At 37.7% G+C, this 26632-nt stretch overlaps 1 protein-coding gene across 2 annotated transcripts in view; it reads right to left on the bottom strand.

Moving 5' to 3' along the window:
* si:ch211-170a17.1 overlaps positions 1 to 26632 on the bottom strand; it is an 830126-nt gene that overhangs the window by 733627 nt on the left and 69867 nt on the right. The gene's annotated exons all lie outside the window — the stretch shown is intronic.

The following is a 26632-nucleotide window of genomic DNA, read 5'->3' as shown; positions in this document are numbered from 1 at the left end:
GCATTCACTTGGATGATGCGACGGCAGCCACAGGACAACGTCGCCAGTGCGCTCACCACACACCAGCTATTGGTGGAGTGGAGAGACAGTGATAGAGCCAATTCGGTGGAAGGGGATGATTGGGAGGCCATGATCGTAAGGGCCGATAGAGGGACTTTGGCCAGAACACCGGAGTTACACCCCTGCTCTTTCACGAGAAGTGCCATGGGATTTTTAATGACCACAGAGAGTCAGGACCTCGGTTTAACGTCTCATCCGCAAGACGGCGCCCACTGACAGTGTAGTGTCCCCTTCACTATACTGGGGCATTAGGACTCACACAGACCACAGGTTGAGCGCCCCCTGCTGGCCTCACTAACACCCCTTCCAATAGCAACCTAGTGTTCCCTAGTGGTCTCCCATCCAGGTACTAACCAGGCTCAGCCCTGCTTAGCTTCAGTGAGTAACCGGTCTTGGGCTGCAGAAAGAAAATTTAGGAAATTTTTCTAATGAAAATTTAGGAAATCCTAAAAGATTCCTGAAATCCTAGGCTAAAATCGGTGATCTTTGGTTTGACATGCTGCTTAGTTGCGTGCTGCGATTAGATTTTCCCTCCGATGAAGTTCTGGCAGTGTCAGAAGATTTCAGACACTTTCCTGCAGTGTGAAAACAGCTGCGTTGAGCGTCAATCCAAGAATCAATAGGAGCTCCGAATTTTATGACACAATCCATGCGAGAATACAAATGATCGCGGAGAATGTCAAAATCACACTGTGTGAGCCGGCTTTAACAAGGTTGTGCTTATTCTCCTAATGAGGGTTTGTTTTGAGCATAACGTGCATTGAACGAAATTGAATGGGAGTCTCATCTCCCATTCCCTTTAAGAGTCAGTTGCGTCACGCTATGGCGCATTTGCTATTTACATGGTGGACTTTGGAAGTGGAGAATCTGTACGCTTCACTAGCAAGAAAACAGCTAAACTGACCATCTGCAGCATGTGGATAAAAAAACGAGCCTCCTCCGTTCAGCTTCTTTACTTTCTCTTTACTCCTTTACTTTAGTGGATAAGGAAACAGTGTTGTACGCACTCCACTGAAGACATCCATTAGCCTCTAAATGTAATTTTTGTTTGTTAAGCGCAAAGGTTTGTTTCAAAACTATTTCTAAATTCAGTTTTCATTTCCAGCAAACGAATAAATAAACAATAAAAACCAAGTGTGGTCAATTTATATCCAAACACATGTCCTATTCTTATGCCCCATATGGTGATGCATACGTCTCCAAAACCTGACAGGTGGACAAATTTAAACTTATTTTAATTTAAACAAATATAAATATGCATATAATAAATTATACTACTAGTAATAATAACATTATACAAATGCCATTTGTCATGAATAAACAGAAAAAGCCCTCCTGGGGTATAGAGGCAATGATTTTTATGGTTATCTGATATAATCATTTTGTAACATTTTCATACTTTAATATTTTTCATATGTAGAGATATTTGTGTATTGCTCTACATCATGTGTGTATTAAGCAAATTGTAAGTGTTTTAGACCCGCATAAAAGCATAACTAACGCACTCTGTACTGGACTTCAGACCAGCTTTTAGTTGGTCAGTGGCGTGGTCTGTTTCACTTCTTCAAAATAGCAACACGCCAACAATGCGTCTTAACAAACCTCGATTTTAGACCAGCACACGAGTCACACAAAGTGGCGCAATTGAATTTGCTATTTAAACGACGTGACACAAAGCATGAAAATTAGGGTTGCGCTGTGCTGAAAATAGCAACAAATCGCACCAAACACATCTTGCGCCCTATTGTGCCTGGTGTATGATGGGCCCATTTTGTTTAAAGCTTCCCCTATTGCATTTGCAGGGTTCAACGCTAAGGATGTTTTCAACTGGCCCGTTCAGGTCAGTGGTTCCGATTTTTACTTCCCCTGCCAAAAGTTTTACTGCTCCCACAAAAAAAAAAAAAAAAAAAAAAAAAAAAAAGGTAATAGATATTTATTAGCCACATATTTTAAATAATGAGTCAAAACCAACCTTGGTGAATTTAGAAGTTAATGTGCTTAATGTATTTAAACGTATTAATAAATAATTAATTCAAAGTGTTATAAAAAACTAAAAGTGCAGTATGGGAAACATGCAGGTATTTTATTGCAGTTCTAAATGATATAAGACAGGGTGTCTGCTTTGCCAAACTGACAACAAAATGTGCCAAACCCCACTTTTTTCAACCTGTTGTACCCACATAAATGTCTGCTACCAAGACATTAGCCTCATAATTGATGTTGCCACCATGTTGCTGTCTCTTATCTGTACTGGTTGTTACCAAGTTACAGACAAAAATAACATGCTCACAACATCCAATCAGATAAGAGGAACTGAAAAGCAATATGGTGTTTACGACATCAGAGAAAAGTTAGCATTTAAAGGCTTAAAAGTACAAACTGTTTCTCGATTCTACACAATTGACAAATGGTCGCACTGTCACAGGCAAATTAAACTTTAGTGACAGGGCAGCACTGGCCTAATCGGGCCAATATCGATCTTGACTACTGTCCTGAGCATTTCACAAGCTGGCCCCTAGCCATCAGGCAGTACTTATTGTTGAGCCCTGATTTGTGTTTTGCAAACAAATGACTTGGGTTCTTTGTTTTGCAAATATTCATTTCAGTTTTTCTTCAAGTTCTCATCTTTTGCATACTAATTAACCAAAGTTTTTCTTCTGTTATTTTCAGTGTACAGGAATTGTCTGCCTTTGAGCTTGAAGGGCACCTAGTTCACCCATTTTTCAAGATTTAAGATAAGTTATTAGTGTCTCTTCAGAATGTGTCTGTAAAGTTTTAACTCAAAACACCCATCAGATTATTTATTATACCTTAGAGAACATTTGAATTTTCTGCTCTGAACAGCCATGTAGTTGTTTTTGTGGCCTATGCTTATATTGCTCTCCGCACCCACCATTCCCCCGTGCCTGTCAGAGTGTGCCTTAATCTCCTACTGCATCAAATAAACAGCACAGTGACAGACATGAAGGAAGCAGATCTCACATAACGTTTGTGGGAAATACTACAGTAAGAAATTCCCTAATGATTATTTGATGTAATTGTTGTGGAATTAATGCAAGCCTTTCTGCAATGACGAGTCACACACAATGTCATTACAAGGTTCACACACACACACACACACACACACACACACACACACACACACACACACACACACACACACACACACACACGTTTGTTTTTGTGAAAAGTGGGGACATTACATAGGTTTCCATTCATTTTATACTGTCCAAACCGTATATTATATTGCCCTTATCCCACTCCACCCCTAAACCTAACCATCACAATAGACTGTGTGGAGCTTTACTCTGATTATGCTCATTCTGTAGGATTTATAAGCATTTTGAGAAATGTGGACGTCACCAATGTCCTCATATTTCACCTCCTTTTTGTAATACCTGTGTCATACCCATGTCATTATACAGATTTGTGTCCTGATATTTCACAAAAACACGTACACACACACACAGTGCACGTGTTTAACTTTGCACTTTTTTGCACGGCAAACGTGACAGAATACATATTAATATTCACTGCTTTATGGATATTCGTTATGTTAATGTACAAAATAAACCTGATTTAACGTTCACAAACCAGGATTGAAGCATCTTCTTTTATATTTGTACTGACACGCAACTGTGGTGATAAATTTAATTTCACTTTAATTCCTTACAAACATGCACTGTTTTGAAAACGTTGTAAACTTATTCTTGAGGTGCAGATGATCACAGAGCTGAACAGATCTTTTAATCCCAGTTGCTTTGCGCATGTCCTGTCTTGTTGATATAATTATACGCATTACTACTGCTAATACACGGCTGTCAATCAATTTGGTGGGCAGGGAAACAGCACTCCTACGTCACGTTGCATTCTGACTTAAACATGTGAGGAATTTTGATCCTGTTTTAACATCAGGAAATAAAAAAAAAAAAAAAAAGACTTGGTGTATCAATCACTCCAATAAGACTGTGGACACACTATACCTACATACAGTTCTGTCCAAACACCACACAATAGATGATTTTCATCATGATTTTCCTTTGCCTTTTAAGGTAGAGCTGGCTTTTCATTTTCCTCCTTGCAAATTATGTAATCAGATTTGATTTCTGTTCTTTGTTTTGCACACTCATTTAAATTACTCGTCAAGGCCTCTTGACTTTTAGTATAAGGTTGTAAGTGAGCTGCTTTATAGGCTGATCATTTCTACTACAGGGAAGCTTGATAGAATGCAATAAAGAACATGACTGACAGTGACGTGAATTAAGTTAGAGGAAATATGATATTGATGTGTGAACTCTCAGTGTGTGTACAGTTACACAATGGAGAAATTAAGATTGTATTACAAAGCAAAATAAAAACCTGAGCAATGGTAGGCTCGGTAACAAAGAAAGAGCTAGGTTGAACTGGGACGAATGGACAGATGGATGGACAGATGGAGAGGGATTGACTGGGATGGATAGATGGAATGGAATGATTTGGGATGAAAGTATGAATGGAATGATTGGGATGGATGGACAATAGACAGACAAAGGAGGATAGATGGGTGGTAGGAGAGACAAAATCGATGGACAAATTGACAGAGGAATGGAGATGGATTGACTGGGATGGATTGATGAAATGGAATGATTTCTGATGGATGGACAAAAAAAAAATCAATGGAATGATTAGGATGGAGGGATGGACAGATGGACAGAGCATGAAAGGAAGGAAGAAAAAATGGATGGGTGAAAAGAGAAACATGGACAATGGATGGGTGAAAGGAGATGGGTGGATGGACAAAATGCCAGATAAACAGAAAAGGATCGACTATGAACATACAGAGTAGATGGCGGTTCATTTATCAGGGCAACCGCTGATAAATTAGGGACTAAGCTAAAAGAGAATGAATAAATGAAAAAATGAATGAATGAATGAACGTACGAATATATGAATAAACAAATGAAAGAAAGAATGAGTGAGCGAATGATTGAATGAATGAATGAGGTGATGCAGTGGCGCAGTAGGTAGTGCTGTCGCCTCACAGCAAGGAGGTCGCTGATTCGAGCCTCAGCTGGGTCAGTTGGCGTTTCTGGAGTTTGCATGTTCCCCCTGCATTCGCGTGGGTTTCCTCCGGGTGCTTCGTTTTCCCCCACAGTCCAAAGACATGCAGTACAGGTGAACTGGGTAGGCTAAATTGTCTGTAGTGTATGTGTGTGAATGAGTGTGTGTGGATGTTTCCCAGAGATGGGTTCCTGCTGGAAGGGCATCCGCTGCGTAAAAAACATGCTGAATAAGTTGCCAGTTTATTCCGCTGTGGCGACCCCAAATTAATAAAGGGACTAAGCTGAAAAGAAAACGAATGAATGAATGAATGAATGAATGAATGAATGAATGAATGAATGAGCAGGATGGATTGAATTGAACTGGATTGTTTTGTAATGAACGGACAGACATGGATGGATGGACAGACATGGATGAATGGACAAACATGGATGAAAGGGCAGATGGACAGACAGACGGATGGATGGACAGACAGATGGATGGATGGAGAGACATATGGATGGGTGAATAGACAGATGAATGAAGAGTGATTTACTGGGAAGGATTGGAGGACTGGAAGAAAGGAATAAAAAAAATGGACAGTTGAAGAGGATGGATGCAGTGACAGACCTAGTTGACGGACTAGGATGATTTAGGATGGAATGCTAGAGTCAGGAGCGAAGGAAGGAAGGAAGGAAGGAAGGAAGCAAGGAAGAAAGGAAGGAAGCAACGAAGGAAGGAAGAAAGAAAGGAATGAAGATGAAGGGATTAAATAACAGACTAGTTGTGATGGATAAATTCATTGGCTATAGGGTGATTTAAGATGGAAGGTTAGAGTCATGCGCAGATGATGAATGGATTGAGATGGAGGAATTCAGGGATGAATTAAACTGTGTTGTTCAACAAACCTCAATCAATTTACCCGAGACAAAATCAGCAGCACCACAACCCACCACTCTACAGAGTCAAGAGAACAAACCATACAACACAACACAATGTAGCCAGATTCCCAAAGGTATTCATCTTTGAGACAGTTCTTTACTGTGAATCAAAGCAGACAACACAAGTTTTAAAGTCTAATTCCAGAACAGTTTATCCTTATAAAATATGAAATTATATTATATATATGTTTAGCAAATCTAATACATATTCCCTAAAGAGACCATGCAATGCTTTTAAAATGTCATTATTTTGCTTTCTAATTGCAGCTGCTCTCTTGTATGTCTGTTGAAAAAGTTTTGATTTATTTTTAGTTTCTACAAACTGCCTCCTTCCCAAACTCCCTAAAAGCTCTGATTGGCTAGTTGAATATAGCACGCTGTGATTGGTCAAACACCTCTGTCTGGATCTTCAACCCAGCACCAGCCCAGTTATGACTTTAAACGTGACTGCAAACACACACAATACACAGATCATGATGACAAATTTAAGCACAGCTTGAGCAAAACAAATGTTTATTTTGTAACTCACAGCAGCTCCACGACATGACAAAAATACTACAATTCAGAAATGTCTCAGATTCTTTATTTATACATGCCTTTGGGCGGCATTATAATAATATTTCAAACTGTGACACGGATGTTTGCAGAAGTAATATCTGTACTGTTGGATCAGTGTGTTTAAGCAGGTCTAAAGCTTTGCTCTGTCAGGTTTTTATTATTTTTTTTAACTATTGTGAAAGACCTCTGAGCTTTGCGATTTTGGATATCTTGCACAAACAGATACGTATATTATGCACAACATAAAAAGCAAAGCACGCATTACAAAGCATTATATGGCTTCTTTAAAGGGATAGTTCACCTTAAAATGAGAATCCTCAATTTATTCTCATCATGTGGTTTTTAATCTTTAGGAGTTTCTTTCTGCTGTTGAATACTAAACAAGATAGTCCGAGGAATGCTGGTTGCTGGAACCAATCGACTTCCAAAGTAGGGGGAAAAATACTATAGAAGTCAATGAATGTCTTTTGTGTTGTTGGTATGGGATGGGTGAATGGATGGATGGAGGGATGAGATGGAACAAAGGATTAGGATGGATTAACTGGTATAGGTAAATGGATGGATAGATGGATGGAAGTACGAAGGATGGATGGATGGAGATAGATTGGGATAGATGGATGGATTGTGATAGATGGATGATAGGACAGGGATGGTTGGGTGGATTGGGATGGATGGAAGGATATATTGATTAGGATGGATGGATGGATGGATGGATGGACGGACTGTAATGAATGGGATAGATGGACTGAAAGGTATTGGATGGATGAATATATGGACTAGTATGGATAGATGGATGAGAGGAAGGAATAGGATGGATGGACTGAAATAGATAAATGGACTGGATGGATGGATGAAAGTATCAAATGATGGATAAATGGATGGATGTTAGTATCAAATGATGGATGGAAGTATCAAATGATGGATGGAAGTATCAAATGATGGATGGAAGGAGGAAATGATGGACGGATGGATAGATAGAATGATGAATGGATAGAAGTATAAAATGATGGATGGATGGATGAATGGAGGTATGGTAGGAAGTATGGAGGGATGAATGGATTGATGGATGGATGAATGAATGAATGAAAATATGAAATGATGGATGGATGTATAAATGATTGATGAAGTATGAAATGAGAGGAATTGATGGATGGAATGGCAGAAGGATGGAAGCATTGATGGATGGATGGAATAATGGAAGGATGGCTGAATGGATGGAACAGAAGGCATTGGGGTGGAATAACTGCAATAGATGAAAGTGTGAAAACAAATTTAGGATGGATGTACAGATGGAGGGAACAGAAAGCATTGGGATGGATTAACTGAATGTAAGTATGAAATGATTAGGCATGGATGGATGGATGGATGGATGGATGGATGGATGGATAATATTTCTGAATTTGTCCTAAACAATGGTCCACTCAGCTAATAGTAATGAAAAAGACAACACATCTAAAGCATGGGAGTTTTTGCATGTCTATTTAGTGCTTTATAAGATATTAGAGATGTCATCCTTGAATTCCAATTAGTCTAACATTCCCTTGATGTCTCTCCTCTTTTTAACTTCTCTCTCTGTTCACAGCTGGAGACCAAGACAAAACCATATCAAATGGTTAGTCTCACTTTCAATTACAAAAACATCATCAAGGGACTGTATTGGAATTGTGCCCATGAACAAAACAATGGTGAAATGTTTGATTGTCTTATCTGTGGACTCTAAGTGAATTTTGAGATGCCGTGCAATAGGTGTTTACATGTCTAGGTCAACTATTATGAGCATACAAACATATTTCGGAACGTGAATCACATGAAAGAATTTCAAATAGCTTTCCTCAACTAAATGATAATCATCAAATCGTGGTTCGTCATCGCTATACTAGGAACAAAAGAAAGACGGGTTGAGAACAAATGGATATCAAACAAACAATTAAGGAATAAATTACACTGACAAAGAGGTGCAATTTTCTGAAATATTCAAAGCAGAGCTATCTGTTTCTCTGTGTGACATGAAGTGCTCACGGCCAAGCTCTGACAATGGTGATATTACAATTCTATTGTGGCTGTTTCAGAAAATTGCCAGATTTGCCCTTCACCTTGTTCCTTGACTGACTTTTTTTTCCGTAGAATAACATCTTTGAGGCGGAAAGAAAAAAGTGCATCTCAAATCACTGCACACCTGTGGTGCTCCAAATCATTTTCTTTAATATGCTAATGCGTCTGCAGAGAAATTGTCATTTATAAGGGATTTATAAAGCATTCACTTTAGATTAGGTCGCAAAAATGGATGAAGTTAAAGTTAATAAAGCATTAATTAACATACAAAGTAACTATTATTATATGTCTGAATAATAAGATCCATGAATGTTTATTTGAATAGTTTATTACTCATTTGATAAAAAAAAAAAAAAAAAAAACATTAAAAAAAAAACAACAACTATTCTTAAAGGGTTGTTCCAGAGTGTATTATTAAGGTTTGGTTGTGTTTATGAGATGCAAAGCAATGTGTGTTCATGCTTCACATGTAGAAAATCAAGTTATCTTTCTTACATCTTACTTTGATTATACACAGCTACTCAGCTAACATGAAAACGACTGTCATATTTCTTAGTTCCTCTAAAAACCCTGCCAACATATTATCACATTCAGATTGGAACTAATCTAACAAAAAAATAAACTGAAGATCATATACCGAGTTTTGTACACTCAAATTAATCTGTCGAGGGAAAATATTAAATACATTTTTAGTAAACAGGAAAAATAAATCAACAAAAACATAAAAAAAAAATGTAGTTGAAATGTTGTAGTTTGTATTTGTTTCATTTGGATTTATTTATTTGAATTTAAATGTTTTATTGTACTATTCTTAAAGATGATTGGTGTACAAATATATTTACTATGAAGTGACTAAGTTTTAATCATTATTAGGAGGTTAAGTGAATTAAATTGGCATCAAACTGTGGCAGGTAAATGTTAATATTACCTTGATTAGGCTTGAACTTAAAGCAGGTCGCACACCAGAAGCGCCGCTCGGCGTTGCGCCGCGTAGCACCACACAGCGCCATGCATTTTACAATTCTAAACCTAGGTTTCTATCAGGGTACACACACCGGTGCTGCAAGTCAGTGGCGTCCAGCCATGACTCAAGACGCTGTTCATATTTCAGCCGCGCCACAGAGCGCCATCTGATTAGTTCCATGTTAAATATCGTGCGAATGTGTGCGTCTGGTGTATAATACTTTAAAATGTTATGTGCGCGCCGTGTCGCTGCACCGAGCGGCGCTTCTGGTGTGCATCCTGCTTAAGACTTAGCCTGAGAGTTAACCTGCTCTGGACCAGGCTAGTTTCCCAGCACAAGTTGCCATAGTACCTGAGTTTGAACTATCGCAAATTTGATTTATGAAACCGAATCCGCCAATAATAAACCTGATTTACTAAAATAAGCCTGGATTTTTCTCTAAGCTTGGTTTATGGAACAGGTCCCTGGAGGAGTCAGTTAGGTTGTAAAAACCGTTCTAAAACCCCTTCTAAATGAAACGCGGTAGAAAAAACAAGCCAAGCCCACTGTTTGCTCATTTAAAATTCGGTTTCTCTAGGAACTGCATCACAATATGAAAGATAAATAAATAAAAATAGCGATCGTGCCTACTTATGCCTACTTTAAATAATGAATTAACTCTTTGCTAATGCTTAATAAATGATTCATAGTAAGTTTGTCGGTGTTAGATTAAAGTGAAAAGGATATGCCTTCACACTGAACTGTGCTGGATTTGGCAGCTGAATGTAACAGGAGTCTATGGAACTGAATCAAGCTCACATTATAAATCAACACAGCTGTTATTTCCGAGGCCACATGTATGGTGATGCTATGCATAATTTATGACAAGTTCTCAATTCTGCAAGTAAACAAACACTGACTGTAAGTACTAGCACTGCAAGTACAACTCACTGCCAATCTCAAACTGTTTACACTGTTGTGCTTAAAGAGTTCCCCCACAAGCACGTCATATAAACAACATACTAATAGCTAAATACTATATACCTACTGTATATGCCATTACCATTATACATATATATGTCCACCTTTTTGGAAGCGTTGAAGGTGACATCAGATGCCCATTTTAAACGTTAATATGATGTTTCGAATTTGAGAGGTCTATAAACTTTATAAAAATTTAATGAATTTCCTAATAATTTCTTTGTTTATAAATTTTTCAATGGTAGTAATCAAAAACACCTCGGTCCAGATCTCTAATGTTTTTTTCTGAATGACCAATTTGAAGCTGTTTTCATGTTATAATGACAATTTTAAGGATCGTACCAAACGGTCTCATTTTTTACTGTTAACCATTGCTTGACATTGCAGCCTACCAGTATCAGTGTAAAATGTGTACAAACACACATCAATGCAAATGAAAATTGACATCCTTGTTTTTAACAAATGCTCAGCTGCAGTTTCTGAGCTAGTTAGTGTGTAAATCAACAACACTACACTGATTAACACAGCTCTGCACATGAAGAATGATGATCTAAAAACAAATAAACTAAAGCTGGCATTTGATAACAATAACTAAAACGAAAAAGTATTTTAAGCCAGGCTCATTTTTAATACGTATCCCTGCATAAATGTCTGGACAGTGCAAAATAAGTCCCGGCTAGTATGTTTTTTTGTTTGTTTTTTTTTTTCAGTTTTTGTTTTGGAGAATCCACCAGAGGCCGCTGTGTATGCTTTTTCAGATCTCAAACTTCTTTCGAAAGTGCCATTCGTGCCTTCTCTACTCACGTAAATCCACTAGAGGCTACTGTCGACTGAGTGACTGACTGGTTTGTACCATGTTTTTAGATCTTACCATGTTCTCATCCTGTTATTTACTTGTTATTTATTATTAACTTTTTTGTCTTTTGTTTTACCTGCTACCTTGAACCGTTCTTTGCCGGACCCGAATCTGGTCTTCGCAGTCGACGACTCTCTGTGCCTGAAGTCTACGTACATGGCAAGCTACTGAGCAAACTGGTAACAGTGGAAAAGCCATCCACACAAAGTAAGCGTTCAGCTGGTACTCCCACAAGAAGCAGAAGCAGTCTGCAACATTACACTGTCCTGTAGCATTTGTTTAAAAGATGAAATGTTCTATATGTACCTCTGGCTACATAAATCGCACTTTCCAGAATTTGCATAAAGGGGTACGTTTTCACAAGGAGCCTGTGTTAAACTATTTAAAAAAAATTCTTGCATCATTTAGATAAATTGGGGGACATGGTGACTCAGTGGTTAGCACTGTCACCTCACAGCAAGAAGGTCGCTGGTTCAAGTCCCAGCTGGGTCAGTTGGCATTTCTGTGTAGAATTTGCATGTTCTCCCCATGTTGCCCCCCCCCCCCCCCCCCCCCCCACAGTCCAAACACATGTGGTATGGTTGAATTCAATAAACAAAATTGGCCGTACTGTGTGTGTGTGTGTTTGTGAACGAGTGTGTATGGATGTTTCCCAGTACTGGGTTGCAGCTGGAAATGGCATTCGCTATGTAATGTGTGCTGGATAAGTTGCCGGTTCATTCAGCTCTGGCGGCATACTTAGACTACGGACAATTTAGCTTACCCAATATTACATGTCTTTGAACTGTGGGTGAAACTGGAGTACCCTGAAAAAACAAGAACACGGGGAGAACATACAAACTCTACACAGAAATGCTAACTGACTCAGCGGAGGCTCGAATCAGCGACCTTCTTTCTAAATCATAGTAATTAATAATGTTAAATAATCATAACTTCACTGCCTCAAATGTGTACTTCAGCTAAGATCTGCAGCAAATTTTGAAAGAAGCCTGCCTTTCCAAAGAGCTTATGTATGTGCCCATGCCAATCCTATTATAAAAACATTATTTAAAAGAGAAATATATTACAAGTAGGGTGGCATGGGGGCTCAGTGGTTAGCACTGTTGCCTCACAGCAAGAAGGCCGCTGGTTCGAGTCCTGGTTGAACCAATTGGCATTTCTGTGTGGTGTTTGCTCTTCCCGTGTTGGCATGGGTTTCCTGTGGGTGCTCTGGTTTCCCCCACAGTCCAAAGACATGCACTATAGGTGAATTGAAAAAACTAAACAAGCCATAGTGTATGGGTGTGAGTTTTAACGGATGTTTCCCACTACTGGGTCGTAGCTGGAAGGACATCCGCTGAGTAAAACATATACAACATATACATACAATATTAATGAATAAATAAATTGGCCGTAGTGTATGCGTGTGTGTGAATAAGGGAGTGTGAGGTTGTTTCCCAGAATTGGGTTGCAGCTAGAAGAGCATCCGCACCTTAAAACATATGCCAGAATAGTTGTTGGTTCATTTCGCTGTGACGACCCTTGATAAATGAAGGACTAAGCTGAATGAATGAATATATTACAAAGTTCATAACATGACCGAGCTCCTCAAAAAAATCAACATTTTCCAAAACTTCCATAAGTTTAAAGTGTGTGAGAGCTAATGCTGGAGCACATACAGAACAACACATCTTCTACAGGGTTGTAAAAAGCAATTGTAAAGTAGTCAAATTGATGCTCTGATAGTAGAATAAGCCAGAAACGCACCATAAAATAAAGCACACAGTGAACTACATACTGTATAAACTGAGGATTATATGGCCTATATTAACTGCTCAGACTATATTTTATAAACCGTAAACCTGGATTGTTTATGTATCCAGAGCTGCACTGCACTACACACACATTCAGCCGTATATACGTGATAAAACTAAAAGCTCTTCCTGAGCCGATTAAACAGAAATTACTGAGAAACAGATAAAAGAGTATATTCAAGCTCCCCGTGGTCATAATTTTTTTTACTGTACTTTCAACCAGCTCTAGTTGTTGATGTCCTTGAGAATTTTATGAGCCCAACAGAAGAAAGCAATGGCTCTATGAATAATGTTTATAAATTTCCTGTTTTTTCTAAGCATCAATCTATTATACGTACATGGTTAGGAAAGAGTAAGTGAGCAGTAAGTGATTTAGAACATCAACACGAGGCTTTGTTGAATATTTCAGCTATGGTGTTGATACTTAAGCTTATATATTTTTTTATATATATATATATTAATCGGCTCTTAAACTGTTTCCAGACACTGAATTGTTTTAATCTAATGTGATTTTTGTTTTAATTCTCCTTGCTTTTGAACACGGAGCTATTTAAATACATTTCTTTGTAGAAACTTGCGCTGCTTCTTTTATTTCATTTATTTATTTCTGACCTAACTATTTACATCAGCTTGCTTGTCATTTCGTTTATATTACTCTATTTTCTTTCTATATAACAGACTGGAGGACATGAGACAGAAAAATGTTGTTTTTAAAATTGCTTGTCATCTTCACAGAGCGCATTTATTCTTGTTTATCAGGTGGGAGAAAAATACCCCTTCCATAGTTTCTGCCCACATCAAATACGGAGCACTGGAAATTTGCTTAGATTGCAACCATTTGTTATTACTGCCGCTGCCATAAAACTGCCATAACAATAAGTACAAATGCGAGTCTCAGTGAATTAGAACGAAGGGGTTTCTGACCAAGTTTATAAATTCAGGTAATACATCACAGTCATGTTACAGACTTGCCGCAAATAATATTATCATAACTCCACATGAAACTAAAAGAAGGTTATTAGCCTTTTTCTGAATAATAATCTTCAATAAGTAATCTCTTATTATGCTTTTTTTTTCTTCACAGGCTTATCTAAAGGACAAAATAAGCATCATTGAAAAAATAAGATATAATGTGCTAAAATAATAATAATAATAATAATGTGATTTGTGTTTAATAATCATTAAAAAACAGGAAAAATAGAAGTTCTTCTTCCCCATATAAAGGGGATGGAGAATATATACACTACCTGACAAAAGTCTTGTCACCTATTCAAGCTTTGGGAACCACCAGTAATACTTTGACTTCCAGTTGATTATTTGGTACCAAAAGTGGCTTACATGAAAGGCAAAGGCCTCTAAATTATGCTTATTTTACCAAAATAACCAACACAATCTCACGGCAATTCGTAATTTTTTCATTTTGTGGCTAATTCGTACGAATTTGTATGATCTAATTTTTACATTTTTGTACGATTTGCTTATCCCCCAATGACAGTTGGGTTTAGGGGTGGGGTTAGGTGCCACGCCTCCTTTTTAAAATCGTACAACTTCTTACGACTGATTTCGTACGAATTCAAACAAATTAGCCACTAAACTGCCAAAACGTAAAATACTTACGTATTCTCGTGAGATCAGGCTGAAATAACATATGATCATGCCTTGATTTTTCATTATTTATTAGGACAGTAAGGTCTGACTTTGCTTAGACAAAAATCTTGTCACTTAACAGAAATAATGTAGAGTATAAAATATAAAGCAGTGGAAAAATATTAATATTGTGTATCGTTAATATTGTTTGGACAACTGCATCCATATAGATTACTTATTAATAAAGTCATCTGGAATGGCAACTAAAACGTTCTTGCAGAACTCCCAGAGTTCAAGATTCTTTAGTTTCATCTTCAATGATTTAGATTCATCCTCCTCTTTCAACTTACCCCAGACATGCTCAATAATGTTAATTTCTGGTGACTGTGCTTGCCAATCTTGAAGCACCTAGACCTTCTTTGCTTTCAGGAACTTTGATGTGGAGGCTTAAGTATGAGAAGGAGTGCTATCCTGCTGAATAATTTGCCCTCTCCTGTGGTTTGTAATGTAATGGGCAGCACAAATGTCTTGATACTTCAGGCTGTCAATGTTGCCATCTACTCTGCAGATCTCTTGATTATTCATTCACCAAACTTGACAGATTTCTCTGAGAATCTTGGGGTACATTGAGGTTCTAATAGGTCTTCTGCAGTATTTGTGATGATTGGGATGCAGTTCAACAGATGATTCATCAGAAAAATCGACCTTCTGACACAAAATGATCAACTAGAATTCAAGTCTAATTGCTCTTACTACTGGGATCAACAACAAAACTTTTGTCAGGAAGTGTATATTCAGGGGCCAAGCACCAAAGGAGTGCAGCCACTAATTGTTTCCATTCCAGTTCTTATTATTCTTCTTCTTACACTCTTGGAGCGTCTGTCTATGACAGCCCTATGAACCGTTTGCGGCATTTGCTCAAACTTTGGCACACTGATAAAGGCAGTCTGATCTTCAACCATAACAAATTTGGACTCTCAAACTCAAACTCTTTAGCACCACCACTTGTCCAAAGTTTCACTTATGTTTGTCTTTATAACTTTTGAAATAAATGGGCTATGATTAAAATTATTTTGTCTTCTGATTCCTTGGCTAAAGCCAATTCAACGATATGAATGTTTTTTTTTTTTTTTTCATTATTTCGAATTTTTCATAAAACCTATCTGAAGAAACTCAAAGGCCTTTTATCCGATATTCATGCTGACAAAATATTATGGAATTTAAGTTGATTAGACAAAACTTTTGTCATTTAGCATATGCGCAAACTTGATGTAATGCTGCCAGATGACATTACAAGCTGAATCATTGCAATGGTTTGAAGTAAGTTTAAACTGCAATGGTTACACATTAAGATTAAACCAAACTTAATGTATGTGATCTAGGCCTGACATTGACCAAACTATGACAGTTTGCACCACCGTCTGGGAAAAAAAATAAATAAATTGACAAACAAATAAATTATATCTATTCACCTTATTCTCCGCCGACGAGCGGGAGCAGCCATATGAATCTTTTTGGCTTGAGACTTCCGATTAATTTTTTGACGTTAAAAACTGCTCGTTACGCTGCTTGATGTTGCAATTTGATATTTTCTTATTATATTATTGTACTTGGTCTGTATAGTCATGCAAACATTTGTTTGTAGAGCAAGTAGTTTGACTGTTTTCTTCTGTTTATAATTCCTATTCATTTCTCACTTAAGCGACTGAATCGGAAGTTCTAAGACAATCGCGAAAACAGGCGCACTTCCCCATTTTAGAATAAGGTCAATAGAACTCTTCCAAAATTTGTCAAATGACTTTTGTCTAATGTCATGAGACTGGTCTTGTAGATTCCTTGGATCATACAGAAAACATTGATATAATTTATACCCTAGTTGACTTCCTTTCCACCATCTTGAACTAGTTTAAAAATCTGTTGTTTTGAACTCTCCATAGATCGCTAGCTCAAGTTCCACCAAATGTGACTCAGACCATGCTGCAAAAAAGTTCTGCTCTGTAGCTTGTTGCCGTGCTTGTTTATGATGTGGCCGCTGGGCTGCTTGGTCTTGATAATTGCTGCTTGCAGCTATATTTGTTTATATTGAGGAGGTTTTTATTTCAAAGATCATCATCATCATCATCACAATACTATTAATACACAACTGGACAGAAAGTGTTTTATAATACAGATAAAAAGGAAAAAGGTCTCTCTCTCTCTCTTTCTATTTTAGCACATTGTTAATTGAGATTTTGCATTTCAAACACAATGAAAGGTCTGTGATTATTGCTGCTGCCGGTTTCAAATGAATGCAGGAAGTACTCACTTATTCGGGTAATTAAAATTTAAACAAGGTGAGAGACGTACTTTAATTAAACCTCCTTGTGTACTTTAATCAAAGCCTCCCCAAAATCACCCTCGCAATATATTCACTTCATTCCATTCATTAGTCGAGCCCAAGAAATGCTACATTGGCAGTGTACCCATTATTCACTACTTGTGTGGGTAAATCACACATGGATGCCTTCGGTGCTTCTGTCCTCTGAGATTAGACAACAGCGTTCCTTTAAATCTGTCAGCTGGATTCTGCCAAACAGACCCAATCTTAATATTTCATTAAAAATCCAAGCCTAGCCGGTCCCTATCCTATTAGGGCCAATAGGGCCTGAGGGTATGAAACGGACTGTTCATGTAAGAATGTTGCCATAAAAAAACAGGAAGCCCTGGAGATTGAAGCAAACGTCTGCAATCCTGCCATGTCAGTCATGTTCTCCTGGCTCCATTTCAGTCCCACTGACATGAAGCTGGATTGCCAAAGGAGATCCGTAGTCTCCACCAACTGACCAGCTGTCTGTTCCCTCTATCCGTGGTTCTTATAGTGGGGGTTTAATGAATCACACAACCATGTGCCACGTGTTGGGATCTTAACCAAAAGTGACATGACATAGAAGAATCAAGGTTGAAGAAAACCTCTGCAGAATGAAGCCAGAATGAAAACAAAAGAGCCGCCATGTTTAAAATACACAGCCGAGAGATTACAGTGAAAATATATATACATATAATAACAAGCCATGGTCGGCCCGGGCTTGAAACCTTGTTGTCGTCTTGATGAACAGCAACACAGCCAAAAAGAAGAGCAGATTTACCCTGTGCCCCTTAGTTTTTTACAAGCCAGTCTGAAGCGCAAGCTGTTTTTCTGTATTTTTTGAATCCTGTCAGAAATTGACAAACGCGAGAGTGAAGCTAAGAAAGAAAAAAAAAAAAGAGACGCCGGAAAAAAAAGGAGCACATTATTTTTTCAGCAAACGCAAACAAACTGCCATGTTTAACTATTATCATCACCTTTTGGACTATTATGAACTCAGAATGATGGAATGACTCTCTAACAGAGGCTACATGTGCTACTGAAGATTAAAGACACAGATGAGAGGTTTGCTCTGACTGTAGGCTATACTTTAAGTTGTTTTTGAACCTAAATAAGGACTAAATGTATGCTGTGTGTAGTTTGTAACATCGAAGACTGTAAGGGTCTGTATTTGTTCATATATATTCATTTATATTATATAATTAGAGATGTTACAGTAGGCTGTTTCGCACTGTCATTGATCTGCAGTCATAATCAAATCATGTTCATAGAAAAGTTAGTTATAAACATTTATACAGAAGTATTTATGTGTATAAAGCATCTGTTTTGTGAGAAGTGCTTCTCATATGATATACAAGCAACCCGTACAGCTTTACTGTAGACATTTTCTCGAGTGAAAATGACGTTGACTGAAACTTTCTGTCATACATCACAGCCACCAAAAGGGTAGCCTTGGTAGTGGAAACACAAGCCTGACAAAAGGTGACAGGTACCGACTCGAACCCTACCAGTCATTGGAAGCGAGCCAATAAAACGATGAAATTCTGAAACTCACTATTAGTGAAACTAGTGGTCATATAGTGAACTTCAGCTAGAAACTCATTCATTGTGCTCATGAACAGAACAAACAAACCTAAATGCTTGGCTATACTCATGCATACATTTGTTTTCTTGAGAATAACAGTGTAGTGAACACTTTTAATGAATAACCAGATGCCATCCATGCTGTTGAGAGATGAATATATAAAGTGCAGATGCAGAAGCAAACATCTGTCATGGAGAGCACAGTAATGGAAGTATTGAAGTAAACATGAGAAGTGAGTGTTGTCAAGTATGGTCATCCATATTCGAAACTACTACTCTGCATTTGATCCATGCAAGTGCACACACACATTATAAGTCATACACATTATAAGTCAAACATACACCTGGCACAAAATGACGTGAGGTGCAATCAAAGTGTTTTTTCTAGTTTTAGTCTGACACAAGTACCATTGTAACACTTTGCTATGTTGTTTAAATAGCAAATACATCCAAGCCTATATGTGCACACATACTGTTTGTTAGTGGTGTTAGTAAGACAAGCAGGAGGCACTAAACCTGCAGTCTGTGTGGGTCCTAACGCCCCAGTATATAGATGGGGACTCTATACTGCTCAGTGAGCACTGTCTTTTGGATAAGACATTAAACTGAGGTCCTGACTCTATATGATAATTAACAATCCCTTGATGTCCTTCGAACAGAGTAGGGGTTTAACCCCAGCATCCTGGCCAAATTGCATACTGGATTGGATGCTGCACCCTGGTGGTGGATAATGAGATTCCCACACAAAAATGTGTAAAGTGCTTTGAGTGTCCAAAATTATTAAGGACTTGTTATTATTATCATTATTATTATTATTATTATTAGTAGTAGTAGTAGTAGTAGTTGTAGTAGTAATAGTAGTATTAGTATTGTTGTTGTTGTTGTTTTAGTATTATTATTATCATGCACTTGAACCTAAATGTACTTTTCTGTAGGGGAGAACAGTGTTTGATGAATTATGAGTTGAATGCTGTCAAAGCAGCTATAATTAAATGTATTTGTTAAAACCCAAGACAAATTGTAAACACTTTTAAGTCAAATAAAAACATTTTTATTATTGTTATAAACTGGATTTGCAAACACAAACTTTTTACTTCAGTCTGTGTTATTGTTCAGAAACAATAATATACTAACAAAACCATTTCTCTTTTAGCACTTCTCCAATGTCTTTAAACAAATAAACGTAAAACAAATTTGCATTCAAATAAAGTTTTAATAAACAACGACCAAAAAATTATTAATGGTGAACAAATGTTTTAAAACTTTTTAGTTGTTATGTTCACTGTTTTGTTTAAAATAATTAAATTAGTGTTTCTCTTTTATTAGCAACTTAACATTATTTATAAACAAAGTGCAAACAGTTGCTTGTATATATTGAAGGATATTCAGACATCTTCATATTTTATATTTATGGTATACAGTGGGGCCAGAATTATTAAAACACCAGTATTCTCACCAGCTAAAAAATGTTTTAGGTAGGGATGCACAATATATTGCCGACCACATCGTTATCGGCCGTTAAGCACTATTTTCAAGATTATCGTTATCGATTCCATGTCTAAATTAGGCCGATTTATTTAATTTGACAGATTTTGTATTGTACAGAACTGCCTGCCTCGCACAAGCATGGGAGGGACATGTTCAGACTTGTCCAGTGCACTATTATGAATCTCTCCTCACATTGTTTATTCCTCACATTGTTTATTTAATGGTATTGCTGTATGTTAATATCTCAGTAAGCAACCATATTCCTTATCATTGTAGATATGTTTGTTTGAGTGTCATTGTGTATTTTTGTTTAAATCGCCTGTAAATATTACAAGCGTAAATATAACAGCAGAGAAGCACACGTGCTAAACAACTAGTTGGGTTGTTTGTAATCTAACATAATCATTTGTTCTTATTAACGCGTTGCCATGTGTTGTTGATGTAAGATTGTACTCAGTTTGATCGGAATATTCATATTGATTATAACGAGCGCACGTGAGGGAGGGCCATCACCGCACACTCACACACATATCTGACAGCCTTCACAGCAGCATTGCGGAGAGGTGCGCCAGTCACTGAATCCAGCATGGGATTCTCAACTCACCGCCACAGTCTGCCTTTATGTTATGCTCTGTGTTTGTCATAAGTCATCTGTGCTCATTGCTCAGGTGTTGTGTAAAAATCTGACTCCAAGGGTAAATCTGCGCCTGCAGTTGAGTGAAACTCACAGCAATTTATCATAAACTTTTTTTTGATCATTAGCTGGTGAAAAAACGACTGTTCTAATCACTTTGGCCACAACTGTATATATTTAGGGTGCTTTCACACTTGATTCATTTGCGTGGACCATACCCAAGTTCGATTGTCTCCCCCTGCCACCTCCTCTGTTGGTTTGTGGTTCACACTGTCTTTTATACGCTTGTGTCATTGAGCTGCTGTTTTGTTTACAGCCGTTGCTAGGTGACGTCACAAAAGCAAGCGTCGAAATGGAAAGACTTGCACACATCACGGCCATTCTGCTCCAACTGAAGCTTTTGGTTTTGGACATACAGAAAGAGACTCGCGTCCATCTGCCGCAAACATATTATAAACATTCAGAACATCACACAGTGTCTGCAGAAGCTGTTTTTGGAGATGACAAGCAGACATCACTGTGTTTGCCCTGGCTCAGTGTGTCACCAATGTACAAAACGTGACACACACGCACACACACACGCACACACACACACACACACACAAACGAATGTTATGAAAACGATGTTTGTTGTATGAACCATACCAGAGTTCGCATGAACCGTACCCCAGAACACCTCTTTCAGGCGGACTCAGGTACGGTTCACGGGTGCGCACCCGAGTTCAGAAGACACGTTCACTCTAGCTAAACGTACCGACCTATGACGTCAATCGAATCTGGGTGCGGACCAAAAGTGCTAGTGCGAAAGCACCATTAAACTCCAAAATAATTCATATAAATAGCAGGTCATACAGATTATGAAAGTAACAAGGTTAACTATGACTAAGGAATATTTTCTTTTTTCTTTCAAATTGGTATTAACTAATACTGAATGTCCTATATAACTTAAATAGTAATCAGTGTAGCTACCTAGCTGGATATTCTTTGCCCCTCCAAGATGACTCGGCCAGTGACCTCTGTCTCAGGGCTGGCACTGCTGGGGGTCTGTCTGGAGTATTTTTTCTTCTCTCCTTTTTTGCAGCTCAGCGTTCTCTTTTTTGTGTTGTTTTATGTGTTTGTGTAGATTTGTGGTGTTGCCACAGTATCAAACAGGCATTCCATAAACATTGCAGTTTGCAATATTTTCGTTTACTGCAGTAAAATAACTCCAAACAGTGCTCCTCTTTTTTTTCTGTCATCTCAAAACAGCCTGAAGTGCTTACGCTTTGGCGCTGCTGACTCACGTGATGAAAGGACAGCTAATAACAGCAGAGCAAGGAAGAGCAATGGTGCATACGAGATATAAAAGGACGCACACGCACACGCACACGCACACACACACACACACACACACACACACACACACACACACACACACACACACACACACACACGAACGAATGTTATGAAAACGATAGTTTGTTGTACAGTTGTCGGTTCACTTCCATGATTTGGTACGATTGCATTCACATCAGAAGTGAACCATACCAGAGTTCGCATGAACCGTACCCCAGAACACCTCTTTCAGGCGGACTCAGGTACGGTTCACGGGTACGCACCTGAGTTCAGAAGACACGTTCACTCTAGCTAAACGTACCGACCTATGACGTCAATCGAATCTGGGTGCGGACCAAAAGTGCTAGTGCGAAAGCACCATTAAACTCCAAAATAATTCATATAAATAGCAGGTAATACAGATTATGAAAGTAACAAGGTTAACTATAACTAAGGAATATTTTCTTTTTCTTTCAAATTGGTATTAACTAATACTGAATGTCCTATATAACTTAAATAGTAATCAGTGTAGCTACCTAGCTGGATATTCATTGCCCCTCCAAAATGACTCGGCCAGTGACCTCTGTCTCAGGGCTGGCACTGCTGGGGGTCTGTCTGGAGGATTTGCTCTTCTCTCCTTTTTTGCAGCTCGGCGTTCTCTTTTTTGTGTTGTTTTACATGTTTGTGTAGATTTGTGGTGTTGCCACAGTATCAAACAGGCATTTCATAAACATTGCAGTTTGCAATATTTTTGTTTACTGCAGTAAAATAACTCCAAACAGCGCTCCTCTTTTTTTTCTGTCATCTCAGAACAGCCTGAAGTGCTTACGCTTTGGCGCTGCTGACTCACGTGATGAAAGGACAGCTAATAACAGCAGAGCAAGGAAGAGCAATGGTGCATACGAGATATAAAAGGAGCCGAGTATTTAAAGACGTGTCCTCTCTTTTATGATACAGGAGCAACGTATTTTAGTGTAAATTACATTCAATTTAAATAAAAGTATCGATCTCGTAAGGCTACTATTGATCCGATATCAATACCAAGGTTGGTATCGATACTATCGATACTATCCTTGCACAGCTAATCCACTTCTTCATTACTGAAGCCTTTTGTTTTTCTTCTTTTAAATATCCAGCATATAAACAGCAAATGTGCCATGGTGCAACTTACTATTAAAGGTAATGAAAGTTGAGACTCTGATTGGTTTAATGCAGTTCTGTTTGCTGTTTACACTTAAAACACACCCATAACTCATTACTAGAATAAGTATAAATCTTTTGATAGCATGAGCCAAGCATGTGACCATTTTTACATCTTTAAAACAGCAAAAGAAGATTCTGACATGCCCTAAGTGCACCTCTGCTATGCATTTTAGAACATGCCTGGGGAGCAATGGTTCCCCCACTTCAATACTTGCTGGGAATTAAGCCTGCAACCTTTGGGCAACAAGTCCAACTCACTAACCTTTAGGCAACTCCACAATGTGCAAATGTACCATTGATGTGGATGCATATATAGGGACAGTACAGACACATACATCAATTTGACATATTTCATAGAAAGTCTTTGGTTATTAGATCAAGTCTCATTCTACATGTGCTACGACAGTGTGGTTTGTTGGATACAGATTGAATGTGCTTGACTGGCCTGCCTGCAGTTCAGATCTGTCTCTGGTTGAAAAATATGGCCCATCATGAAGAGGAGAATCAGACAACGACAGACTGTTGAACAGCTGAAGTCTTGAATTATGTCAGATTGGGCAAAAATGTTGCTTGTCAAAAAGCATTCACACTTCCCAAACAATTCATCATTGTAATTAAAAGGAAAGTTGTGATAAACATAACTCGGTCACCACATTTTTGGAGTGTAGTGAATAACCATTACTTTATTTCATTAATTTGATTATTGAAACTGACTTAATAATAGTGTCCTCAGTTGTACATGTTAGGTTACTGTCATGTTATGCTTGGCAACAGTTATTTAAGGTGATTCAGTGAGTAGCCTTTTACTTACTAAGGCACCAGATTTATCCCAAAGCTACACTCTCAGAAATAAAGGTATGTGAGCAGTCATTTGGGTGGTACCTTTTTGAAAGGTACAGCTTTGTACCTAAAAGGTCTATATTAATACCCCAAGGGTATATATTAGTACCTAAAAAGTACAAAAGTGTTCCTCTTAAAATTTGTAGGTACTAATTTTATACTTTTGAGGTAAAAATATGGACCCTTCGAGTGCAAATGTGTATCTTTTGAAAAGTTACCAACCCAGAGACAGCTCGCATACCTTTATTTCTGAGAGTGTATATTACAGAATGGCATTGCATCATATGGGTGGGAAACTTTAAATGTTTTTTTGTTTTTTAAATCATATAGTTTTCAAGTCTGTGAGAAACATGGTTGAACTGACAGATGAAATGTGAACTTTGTGGATTGTCAAATTTACCATAATTGCATTCTGACTAAGGGAAATTGCTAATTTAAAATAAAAATCACATCAAGTAGTGACATTTTCAGGCTTTGAACATAAACGCTTTCACTTATTTGCTCTTCATAAAAAAGGATATATTTTTGGGAATTTATCAAAACAAGGTAAAACAGCATTGTGTCAATAAAGGGACTTCTATCAGGATACATCAGACAACATTATTGTGAATTGTCATCTCGTAAGTATGAAAATCCAAGGAGGACTTGAACGTAGAGTACAGCTTGTACCCCAACATCGTAGGACGTTGCATTTTGTTTGGAAAATAGTGATGGGAAGTTCAGATCGATTAACAGACTCGGACCCTGTGAGTCTCATTCATTGAAATTAACAAATCTTTAAATTTCGTTAAATTTGCCGAAATATTATTAAACTGTTATGAGTTGCTTCCAAACTCAACTAAAACTAGCCCAAACATTGATTACACTACAAACAAGTCATAACTAGAATGCTAGAAGAAAGAGAAAAATAATCATTTATTATTTACATGGTCTTTTGTCTGATTATGTCAGCTAACCTCTTTTGATAGGTCCTTAAATTTGAGTGGTTCATTCACATCGCAATGACAGGGCCATAAGCATAACCAATGAACACAGTCTGAGCCAAAAGGACCCATGATTGGTTCACCTTTCGAGTCTTGTAGTTTTTGAGTCATTCATTCATCACGTGACAGCATGTAAAGAGAGATGACTTAAACCCAAGGACTCAGGAAATGAACAAATTAAATATTTTTACGGCTCTAAATGCTTAGGATTGGCTTTTTTCTTTCACTTGATGAACGAACAACTCAAACATAGGACTCCAGAGATGAACAGATCAAATCTTTTTCTTGCTTTAAATGCATATGATTGGCTTTGTCTTTCACGTAATGAACAAACAACTCAAACAGGGCTTGGAGATGAATGGATCAAATCTTTTTCTAGCTCTAAATGCAAATGATTGCCTTCTGTCTTTCACGTGATGAATGAATGACTCAAAGCCAATTGAGGACTCAAAAGACTAAATCTTTTACACCACCTGCACAAATGCTCATCGTTCGAATCATACAAAATATTCTTTCAAAATGAATGAATTGTTCAAGAACGACCTAATCACAACTGGAAATGACAATTAGGTTGATGTCAGAATCCAACGTTAGGCCAACATCATTGTCCAACATCAGATAGACGTTGCATTTTGGTTACTTTTCAATGCAAGCTAAAAATCAACAAAATATTAACTCCTAATGATGTTACAGTTTGATGTTGTGTGGAAGTTACCACTATGACATTTATCAGACGTTAGATTTTGGTTGCCATACTTGAAAAATAAATATGAGTGTTTGACATCAATACAAAAATGGTTCGAGATTTTGGCTCAAAGTTGGATTGTCGCCATCACAACCTAAAAATCAACTAAAATATCAATTTTAAGTCACATCATTTCACGCTGCTATTGGACGTCAAAATAACAGTCCTTAGATGTTGGCAACCTAAATATAACCTAATATTAATGACTTATGATGTTGTGTGTCTGCAGGGAGAATTAACAACCAATTATCCTAAACCCATTAAATGGGCGCAAGGGTGCAATGCAAGTGTTTTTGTTACAGTAGTTTCATCCCATGCTAGTTTCATTATGTATTGCACCACATTGTAGCAAATACATTTGTGCCTACTTGTGCCCCCATGATTTGTTTTTTGTTTTGTTTTTTCTACCAAATGTCTAAAATGTGTGTACACATTGCTTATTACACCAACAGGGATGCACAGAAGCACACAAATATCTGTAAATATGGAATCCGGCTTGTAGATGGTCTGCTCATGCTTTAAACTCACACAGCAGTTTCTTAACCACCAATTATCCTGAACCCATTAAATGATCTAGGCAGCCCTGGAGCATACTTTATATCCTAGAGTCAGATAGTGAGCCTCTTTAGAATCATTTCTACCTTTAGATACTATGTGTGTCATGGCATTGCTTTGACAATCTGCAATGTCAAGTTTATTCACAACAG

Source organism: Danio rerio, chromosome 14 (assembly GCF_052040795.2).
Source record: "Danio rerio strain M-AB ecotype USA chromosome 14, GRCz13ab, whole genome shotgun sequence".
NCBI classification, from domain to species: Eukaryota; Metazoa; Chordata; class Actinopteri; order Cypriniformes; family Danionidae; genus Danio; species Danio rerio.
This window is presented reverse-complemented; position numbering and strand designations above follow the sequence as displayed.